The sequence below is a fragment of the Phoenix dactylifera genome, chromosome 8 (assembly GCF_051530095.1).
Source record: "Phoenix dactylifera cultivar Ajwa chromosome 8, Ajwa_hap1_PhDact_Kaust_v1.1, whole genome shotgun sequence".
Classification (NCBI taxonomy): Eukaryota; Viridiplantae; Streptophyta; class Magnoliopsida; order Arecales; family Arecaceae; genus Phoenix; species Phoenix dactylifera.
Window position 1 is genome coordinate 16,182,685 of NC_143197.1, and position 10,655 is coordinate 16,193,339.

A 10,655-nucleotide genomic window follows, 5' to 3' on the forward strand; every position below is an offset into this window, starting at 1 on the left:
CAGCTTCCAAAAGTTTAACACGTTATTCGGTTTCCTAATGTGACGAGTCTTACCTTTAGACCCTATCTGCTCTACCCATAGTGTCAAAGTAGCCTACATCAAGTCTGTAATTCTTCTATATACACATAGTAGCTAAAATAATCCATGTCGAGTCTGATGATTCTTTTAAATATTCGAAGTGGACAAAATGGTCCACATCGAATTTGGTGATTCTATTAAATCAAAGCTTCTCCTATTTAAGAAATTTAGCTCCTGCTAAATCAAAATTGAAGACGAAAAAATATTTTCTTTCCTACCTCACGGTTGAACTACTTGACTTGAAGATGTTTCTAGCCTTGGTCTTCCATGCTAGATGGTAGATTCCGGTCTCAAGCATGGGAGACAACTTCACTATAGAAGTTACTAGCGCCTGTATTGAAGGCATTGGCAATCGAGGCACAATCTCAATGAGTTAGGCAATCTTCTTCTTTAGTTATATGAGATGTTCTTTCATTTTATTATCTATTGAGGTAGAACTAGCAACGATTTTCACTTTTGTCCTTCAATGTACTTCAAGTGCAGATAGCCTTTCTCCCATCTGTTTGTATTCCTTATGTATTTGGACCACAAAATGAGAATCTTATGGATGTATACAACCGAGGCTCTCATACCAACTTGATCCAATAAGGAAGAAGAAATAATTTTCTTAACCTGCTCAACTTGAATCTCTCAAAATTTAGAAAAGACCCCTATTTGTAATAGTAATGAGGCTATCCCTTGCATAATTTTTGTCAGATTCCTTTTCTAGTTTGAATAGAACCAGGTTTCCAAAAATGAACATGATTAGTAGAAATAAATATAAAAAAATAAATATTCTATAGAAGATAGATCTCGTCTTCTTCATTAATTTTGCCTTCTCTCACTCTACCTAATTCTTAATGAATTGAAAGATACACTAGATCAAAGTCTCTCCCAACATAGAAACTTTCAGTTTGATTGGCTCGTTTCAAGGGCAAAATGATGGAATTTTAACTTGTTTTAACCTCTTAAGGGGTTAGCGCTACTTCTAGATCTTGAAAAGTTACTCAATTTGAAAAACAAAAGATTATCTCAATCGGGCGAAGTATGACCAAGTTATGACCTCTGGATGTTTGGTGCACGATTCAGCTTTTTAATATGACAGAGCTCGCTCCTAGACTCTGTTCAACCCCATCTATAATGGTCAAAGTAGTCCATATCAAGTCTAGTGATCCTTCTGAATACCTATAACGGCCAAAGTGATTCACATCGAGTCTGATGATTTTTTTAGATACTCATAGTGGCCAAAGTGATCCATGTCGAGTTTGTTGATTTTTTTTTATTTCTTTAGCAATCAAAGTAGTCTACATCAAGTCTGATAATCCTCTTGTATCATGGTCGAAGTAACTACAAGCTCTAATGTTTTCTTCTTTTTCTTTTTGCTTTTTCTTTTTTGGAGAAATAGATGCTATAATGTTCAAAATTTATATTGTTTATTAGGCCTGTGAATGCAAACCCCCAAGATTCTTCTCAAAGCAAAACTCTGAATGCAACCGAGGTAGCTTACAAAGCTTAACATCGGTAGATTAAGAACTTTATCCAATGCACCTATTTTCAAAACCTTTTTAAAAGGAAACTTTATCTGAGCTTATAAAACTTTCTAGGAAACTTAACACCGAGCATTTTGTCTTATTACCTTCTCACTTTAGTTCTCCATGAAGTTAGTAATTTACATTTAATCCAAGTATACAGTTTGGTTTGTTTGTTGTACATGAATTAAGTTCATTTTCCTACACAATCTTGTTTTGTTTGAGCATTGCGTTCAGTGGAGATTAAACATAAAAATGGCTACTGAAATTAAAGACTAGGCATAAAATTTCCAGAAAATAGAGACTATCACTACAAGAAAAATCACCTTTTTCGACACTTTTTACAACCTTTAGCGGTGCTTATAAGCGTCGGCCGGAGTGGAAAAACTTTTTGTCGATGCTACACGAAAGCATCGGTAGAAACAAAAATTTGCCGATGCTTATAAAGTGTCGGCGAATACTAAACAGATAAATTCCTCACGGTTCATCCTCTTCAAATATAAAGAATTCACACTCGCCCCTAAATCTAACAATGCTCGCTCTATCCTAAAGTCGCCTATGATGCATGAGATGGTTGGGCAACCTGGATCTTTATATTTAGGGAGAATGTTGTGCTGCAAAATAGCACTTATGTTTTTAATTAAAAATGTCGCCTTCTTAACATTTAATCGGCGCTTGACAGTATACAACTCCTTCAAAAATTTGGCATATGAGGGTACTTATTTGATTGCATCAAGAAGAGGTATGTTGATCTTTACTTGCTTAAGAAGCTCAAGAATTTCAGAATTAGATTCGAGCTTTTGCAACGGCTTTAACCGTTATGGAAAAGGTGGAGGAAAAGGACATTCAACTTTCTCGGTAGAAGTTGGAACCTCGACTTCTTCTTTGTCCCTTTCATCGGCTTTAGGAACATCAGAATTAGAAGTGACTTGCGGTCTCAATGGGACGGTCTGACCAATTATTTTCCCATTACGCAAAGTCATGATGCTCTTTGCATGTTCTGTATGCGAACTAGGAGCCGTATTATTACTACCGTGCACTTGTGGGTTAGGTTGGGGTTTAGCTAGAAGCTTACCCTTCTCCTAAGTACTAGGACGGTAGTCAACATTGACAATTGGTTCCTTATATCTTCAAAATTTCGAGTATTTTGAGCATTGATATTAGCTTGACCTTGTAGAAAAGATTGTATAGATTGCAAGGTATCCTCGATATTCGGCTTCTGAGTGAGTGGTGATGCAAAAGTAAGATGTGCAGGTGGAGGAGCTGAATGGTGTGACTGTTGAGGATGATCATTTCTCCACTTAAAATTTGGATGATTCTTCCAGCCAGGGTTATAGGTATTCGAGAATGGATCGTTATAAGGCTTTTGGTAGGAGTTCATAGCATTTGCTTGATCGTGCAAGACTTTCTTGAATGTCGGTATGGTGGGGCAATCTGTAGTGGTATGACCAAACATATCGCAGATAACACAATACTCGTTTCTAAGCTCTATAGTCTTGACAGACTCAACCTTCTTCTTCTACCTTCCTAGTGAGATCTGCCATTTTAGCATGAAGATCATCCTCAGTTCTAAGATTGTAAAGGCCTCCCTATACAGAGCTAGTAGGCTTAGGCAAAGACTTATTGTTTCTATCTCCGTTATCCCAAAGTTGGGCAGTCTCAGCAAGGGAATCCAAATACTCCCATGCTTCATCAGGTTATTTTTATAAAAATCTACCATTGCACATAGTCTCTACAAACTGTTTCAATTGTGGAGATAAACCTTCATAAAAGAAGCTAATAGTTCTCCAAGTTTCGAACCCGTGATGAGGGCAAGAGAGAAGAAGGTCTTTAAATCTTTCCCAACATTCATAAAATGTTTCATTATCTTTTTGTTGGAAATTGCTGATATGTCTTTTCAAAAAGTTGATCCTTTGTGCGGAAAAGAAGATATGGACTCTCGGACTCTAACCCGTGAAACTAGGGCAGCAATTGGATTACCCCTGGTTTGATTTCAAAATGTCCTACATTATCAGAAAAAATTATGCATGAAGGCTGACTAGTCCTAGTCGGTTGTAGGTATTATCTTAGAGTCATAACATGGAGTTCACGTTCTCGATCGTGGTGACTCCCTGCATCTTCATTTAAATCAGCCATCTCATAAGGTGTGAGATACTGCGAAGGAATTTTAGGGATGTGTCCTAAGGATGATCTAAAGTTGTACGACTTAATCGACCGGTGTCGTCCCTATTCCACTTTAGCATACAAAATATTTCTCTTCCCCCTTTTTTTCTAAAAAAAAAAATAAGTACCACCTAAAGATATCTAAAACGACACCCTAATACAGTAAAACAAAAATCTATTCACAATCAAGCATGCATCAAAACATTACACCTCAATTCCTAATATTTTTTTTAAATTTCTAGACAACTCCTAACTGGTTTGAAGAGGACACCTAAGCCTCCAATCCGGTCTAGTAACCTAGTCGATCAGGTAAGCTCCCAAGTAAGTGGAGGGGTCACGATGCGTTTAGCAAAGGTCCCACTTAAAACCCACTTTTCTCGAACAGAGACTGTCTCCCTTAGAGGGATAAAGCTTGCCTAGACATCGACTGGGCCATAGAGCAAAATTGTTGCAACTTTCGGTGGTCTTCGTTCTATTGAGCTCAAATGTCCTTAGGGGTCAATGTCTAGTTGATTTTAGTTAAACTTAGGATATTTATACACTGGGATGATTTTTGGGCTTAGGACGAGTGATGAAATTTCGATCTTATCTTTTTTAATGGGTTCAGCCCTTAGAATATTTTATGCTGATGCTTTATACTATATGCAACAATCAAAAGATTTTTTTTAATGTTTTATGACATGACATTAAATTATATTGAATAGTCGATCAAACAAATTATTTTTTTTATTAGTTTAAATTTGAAATTTGAATTCTGAAATTTGAAATTTAAAATTTGAAATTTTGAGTTCTTCCCTCTTTTTTTTATTTTTAATGATCGCCCTTGATCTTTTCTTAAAGTTTTTTTTTATCAATTTTCAATTAGCAACAAGGGTTAATAAGATATGATAACAATAAAATTCTGATTCTAAAAAAAAATTTAAACACAGAAAATTTAAAACAGAAAGCAGCAAGGTTTCATATTAATATAATGGTCTTAAAAGTCTTAGAATGTCAATCAGACCGTTCAGATTATCGAAAAATGCGTCCTGCACCAGCTGACCAAATTTGAGTCCAATTAGACGGCGAATATCTCGGATATCAGAGTTTGATGTAGACTGTGCAGGGAATAAAAATAGTAGTAAAGATTTAAATTATTTTTTTTCGAAAGAAAAAGACTAACTACTAAGGTACTAATTAAATCTAAAATTATACTAATAACTCAGCCATTCTCCGGCAACGGCGTCAAAAACTTGATGTGTTCGCAATAATGCTTTCGCGAAACTAATCTTCCAAGTATAGGAGAATCGTACAAGTAGTAAATTTTTGAAAATCCGAGGTCAATTCCTCAGGGAGCGGTTTATAAATTATCAGTGTAATTTAAGATGGTTTTTTAGAAGTTTAGAGAAACTAATTAATAAATTAAGTTCGATAATATAGAGATGGCTAGGGATCCGGAATCCCCCCTTGACAATATTACTTTCAACAAATAAACTCGACGATTCTCGATTAACGATCGAAAAGATAAAATAGTTTTAATCATGGAATATATCGATTGAATACATAAACTCAATGTCTAAGGATTCATCGTGCTAGTTATGTCTACGACAAATCAAATATCAGAGCGATCCATGCATCAATAAATATAAAACATAATTAATTTATCTAATAAATAAATATGCGAGAATCAGAACATATGAAAAGATGTAAATTAATTAAAACCAAAGTTCAGAGTTTACTTCATGAAAGCAATAAGCCAGGGGTCTTCCATCACCCTTGACCAAAGGAATTAGCCTCCCATTACAAGCGTCAGCATCTTTCCCTTTTCTTTTTTCTCTTTTCTTTTTGGAGAACAGAGCATGCTCTGTTTCCTTTTCAAATGAGAGAGCTCAACCCCCCTCCCCTGTTTGTGTGGGAACAAGAACAATCGTAAGAAAGGAGCTGAAGAAGATCCCCCCCGCCCCCCGCCCCCCCCCCCCCCCCCCCCCCCCCCCCCCCCCCCCGTACAATGAAACATCTCCTCCCATTTATACAATGAAACATCTCTCCCCATTTCAAAATAGAACTTCCTCACCACTCAAAACCCAAAAAAAATCCAAACTAAGGATGCTGGAAGGAGGAGATCGTCCGGGATGCGCATCCTGGCTGGCCGCGAGATAACCGGACGCGGGATCCGGAAGGGGATCGGATGCGGTTCCGTTTGGATGGGGAGATACGGAAGATGCTGGAAGGAGGCAGATGGGGTACGGGGATTGCTGTGAATCGTCTCCGAAAGCTGGAAGCACGAAAGGGAGTTGATAGCGGAAGAAGCAGGGATTCGGACAGACGAGTGAAGTTGGGACGATCGCGAATCCAGAAGACTAGGGGAGGCTGAGAGGCACTGGGCGCGGAGGATGCTAGGATTCGGATGATTGAAGGAATCTGCCACAGGATCCTTGGCATGTGTCGTGGGAAGGAGCTGATAGCTGAAGATTGTGAATGCTGCTATGAACCTCACGAACGGCTGGGAGGCGCGTGATGCAGGCGGAGGAAGAGCAGATCACGGATCCAGGAGGTGATCGCGGGATGCTGGAGATGGAATTGGATGAGAGCTGTGGCAGTTGGGGCGCTAATCCGCTCTGTGAACGCGGACGGAAGGCTGGGACGATCACGAATCCGGAAGTAGGAAGCAGGGGACTCGGGGGATTCCTGATTACATGGCCCGATTGAGAAGGATCGGGATCTCTTCCACGCGGGCGGACGCGGGGGATTGGACGTAGACGGCTGCATTGTGATCTTCTTCAAATGGCCGCACGGGATGAGACGAGAAGGAAGCTGGTTCTTTATTTTGAATTCCAATGCAGAATTCCAATGCACTCAAGGGACTGTGACAAGTAGACAAGTGTTGCTCGGGTGCAAGTGTGTTTGACCAGGTTCAATTCTGCTCCAGTGTAATCAGGCTTGAAGTCATGAATCATCCCAAACTGTACCAAATGCACATTTAAACTCTGATTTACGATAATCTGTGTCAAATAAAAATATAAAATTAATGTAGCACTTTTATCATTATTTGTTAACAATTTAAGCAGCGTGTATATCGCACTTTTGTGCTCTCATCACATTATCCAAAGCAAGATGGAAAACTAAGTCTGTTGTTGGAATACAATACAATAGTTATGCTATATAACATTGGTTTCATCTTATGCACCATTTTGGAGGGTGAAAAGCAAGAGTTGCATTAAGATTGGATCCACATTCCGTAGAGCATCCGCTTACCTTTCAATCAACAAAAATGAAAAGGCTCTATCTAATATTCCATCACAATGAGTAAAAGTTTTCAAAGTGTAACTATAGATGGAGGTTGCATTGATATCAATTGATTATGCATATAGATACATGCAAAACTACTGTAAAGAAAATACATCAATGAGTAGGCACAGCATCCAAATGGTTTTGGACAGGATAGCTTGCAGTCAACAGGACATGTCTTTAATCAGCACTAGCCTAAAGTCTATCATGATCCAGCATTTTGGCTCAATTGTTATACCCTTCATGTTTAAAAAAACATCAAAACATGTTCAGACCACATGAAAATTAGCTTCTGCCACATGAAAGTTAGCTATGTGAATTGCTAGTTTTCTTTATTTGTAGTTACCTAAACTAGTTTTCATTAACACTGCACCTCTGCTCTCATGCTTCACTGGCATGGCACAACATAGTTTGCACCGGCATGGTACGATTTTATTTTCCTACCACCAACCATGGTCAATTGTTTCAGCTCTTCATGCTTACTTTAGTGTGCTGAATCTTAACTTGCAGACTTGTCAATTAAAATATGATTTATATCTTTGCCTAAAAATCTTTAGTTGCCACAGCAAATAGTCACTTTGTTCCACTTCAATTTTTCAGCAGGCTTTGCATACGTCTACTAGCATTCTACCTCAATTTTGTTATTTACACAACATTTTTCCATATGTTACGCGGCCATGCTACCTCAAATTTTCTGCATACTTAAATTTGTTGTAATCTATTACCCTAGTCGTGAATATATCTTGCAACATAAGTAATCATATTTTGAATGGATCAAGCATGTCAAAAATGGAATATTTTCTGTTGATGAGAAAAGGTGAATGAACTCCGTTTCCAAAAATGTTCTCATGATAACCACTCACTTTGCATTTCTATTTTATGTCTCATAGACTTTATAGGTAGCAAGAGAGGGCTCAAGGCCTCACAAAATGCAAAGGTATTTGGAGTTTACCACTGGATGTGCATTTTATTATCAAAATAAATGACTTAGGACAGCCAGCAGGAAAAATGCATCTAAGTTTTCTAACTTCCTTAGCACAATGGCTCGAAGGGGTGATTTCGCACCAATAAACTATCGCGATTGGAGGATCCTGCCAGATGAGGAGCATATATGAGAAATAGTTCTGGTATTAAAAGGCTCCATATGTTATAGGTATCATTTTTTGTTTGCATAACTATTGTCTTCTCAATGTATTGTAGAGGAAGTGTAATATCAACCCATTTTTCTATGATTGGGTTATGAAGTCACTTTCACGAAAATGGAAAGACCGGAAAGCTCATCTTAAAGCCAAGTTTTATGATCCATCTCTATCTGTTCTCCAGAAGCATGATGCTAGCCAGAAGAGGGAGTCATTCCTGAACAATATGAAGTTTTGGTGTCCTTTTGGAATAGTGATGAAGCTAGGGTAAAATATATAACTTATTTTCACAATTTCATCCTCATAATAATAAATATGTAATTTGTTCCAAATGTGCTTACTTGTTAAAAGTTTGTTTTACCATTTGAAAACCATAGTGCTAAAAATAAATCTAGTCTAGAAAAGCAAGAGTTTAGTCATATAGGAGGTACAGAAAGCTTTTTAGCCATCAGTGAGGAATAGGTAACCACCCAGCCTCCTCCTCCTATCTAGATCGTATTAATATGTTGCCACATGTTACATATTTACCAATAAATGGATACCTAATTAATGAGAATCCCATGTCCGCTAGCTTCAAAATCACTTGATGGTAGGCCACCTACACAAGCAGAGTTTTTCATTTTTACCCATCAACATAAGGATAAGGCTCCTATAAATGATGCAATGTCACATATAATTGTTCATTTAAGGATTTTACTTTTCACTTCTTTCTCTTACATTTATTTTTAGATTGTTACTTATAATAATCCAAATTATTGTTTTCTATTTCAGGATGAGCTACATGAAGTTGCTGTCCAGAATCTTGAGTTAGCAGAAAAAGGTGCCGCGCCAGATGATCTATATACAACAATCATGGGACGAGAAAAGTGGGTGCATATGAATGTTAGGATTGGATCCCTCACCTTAACTACTGGGGTAAGAATAAGAACCGTGCCGAGGCTATAAGGAAGGCACCTAAAACTACTAAGGAGGTTCGTGACTTGAAGCAAGAGCTACAAGCATACCAACAGGATAAGAAAGAATTACAAAAAAAGTGTACAAATATGCAACAAAAGTACGCAAACATGGAGCAGAAATACTTAAAGATGTAGGCTCAGTTTTCTTCTCTCATACAAATTGTACAAAAACTGCTAACATGTACCCACAGAGCATAGGGTTGATATATGTGCCCCTCCCTCATGCAATAATGAGAGTCCTTTTGAAGTTTGCATGAATATTTTTTATGCAATATAAAATTAATGTAATATTTGACTTAAGTCTTTGGTAATTACATGTAGCCAATTGATGCATTTAATGATCATGAAGATTCACCAATACATCCTCTTAGCTTGACATCCTCAAGTCATATTGTTCCAAGTCATCAGGTAATATTTTTAAACTTGCAATAATTCATTTGTTTTATCTATTACATATAATTGAAAATATTTGGTACATGTGCTGCAATAAAAACTAATAATAATATTATCATATTACAGAGAAACATAGCAAAAAGGACAAAGTTACATCATGCTTCTTCCTTTAAGGTAAATGGATCTTGTTTTTATGATTTATCTTGAAAACTGATTATCCAAGCTATTTTTTTTGCTTATTTTTTATATTATTTTATATAAATTTTTATTTGTAGGAAGGAAACAGAGTTTTAATAAAGAGTTCCAAAATGCCTCATTTTGATGTAGCTATAGGGACTCTTGTAAGTAAGAACCCAAATAAAGTTGTGGGACAGAAAGCACTTGGGGCTCAATCTTGGCAAATATATGTTGAGATGATAAAAGTGGATAATAACCCTCTGATAAAGTCTGATGGACATTATAAAAAAATTGCAGATGCTGTTAGAGCATACATTACATGGCCTTCAACTTTTGTAATAAATTTATTAAGACATATTTTATAAATTATTTTATTATTTTTGTGTGTAAATTTATATAATTTTGATACTTGATTTATTTTTGTTTCGCAGGTGGCGCCTGCTTAAGCATAGGATGAATTGCTTTGGACTCTAGTTTTTTCCTTTTTTATATTTTTGTACACAGTTTCTAATATATCGTAACAAGTACTTTTGGTTTATTAATTTCATGGAGTGTTTATATTTTTGCTTTTAGAATGCAATTTACATTTTCAATTTGGCCTTGTGGGATGCTATTAATGTTTCCAAAAATTATCATTAAGATAATTATTGTTTGTATGGATGGTTTTAGCTAGACTTTCAATTTCATATTCCTATTTCTGGATGTATTATTATATAATATATTAAATATAGCAAACATTTCAATCAAATTCTGTACAGATTGAATAAAATAATGGTATTCAATTATTAAAAATAATTATCACTAGCATATGAAATGCCATAGAAAAGTATACGATAAATTAAACTATAAAGATATCACCAGTATTTAAAAGTATCGGTAAATCTATCTTTCGAGATGACCATCGCCATCTAGATTTTTTTACCAACACTTTGCAATGAAACTAATTAATCGGCAATGGCATTTTGAAGCGTCAC

General features: G+C 36.5%; 1 non-coding gene across 1 annotated transcript; it reads left to right on the forward strand.

The window, feature by feature from the left end:
* The first annotated feature begins 3,383 nt into the window (after positions 1 to 3,383).
* LOC113461352 (small nucleolar RNA R71) lies at positions 3,384 to 3,492 on the forward strand. The gene has a single exon (XR_003383579.1). It is a non-coding gene; the product is annotated as a small nucleolar RNA R71 (small nucleolar RNA).
* Positions 3,493 to 10,655: the final 7,163 nt, after the last annotated feature.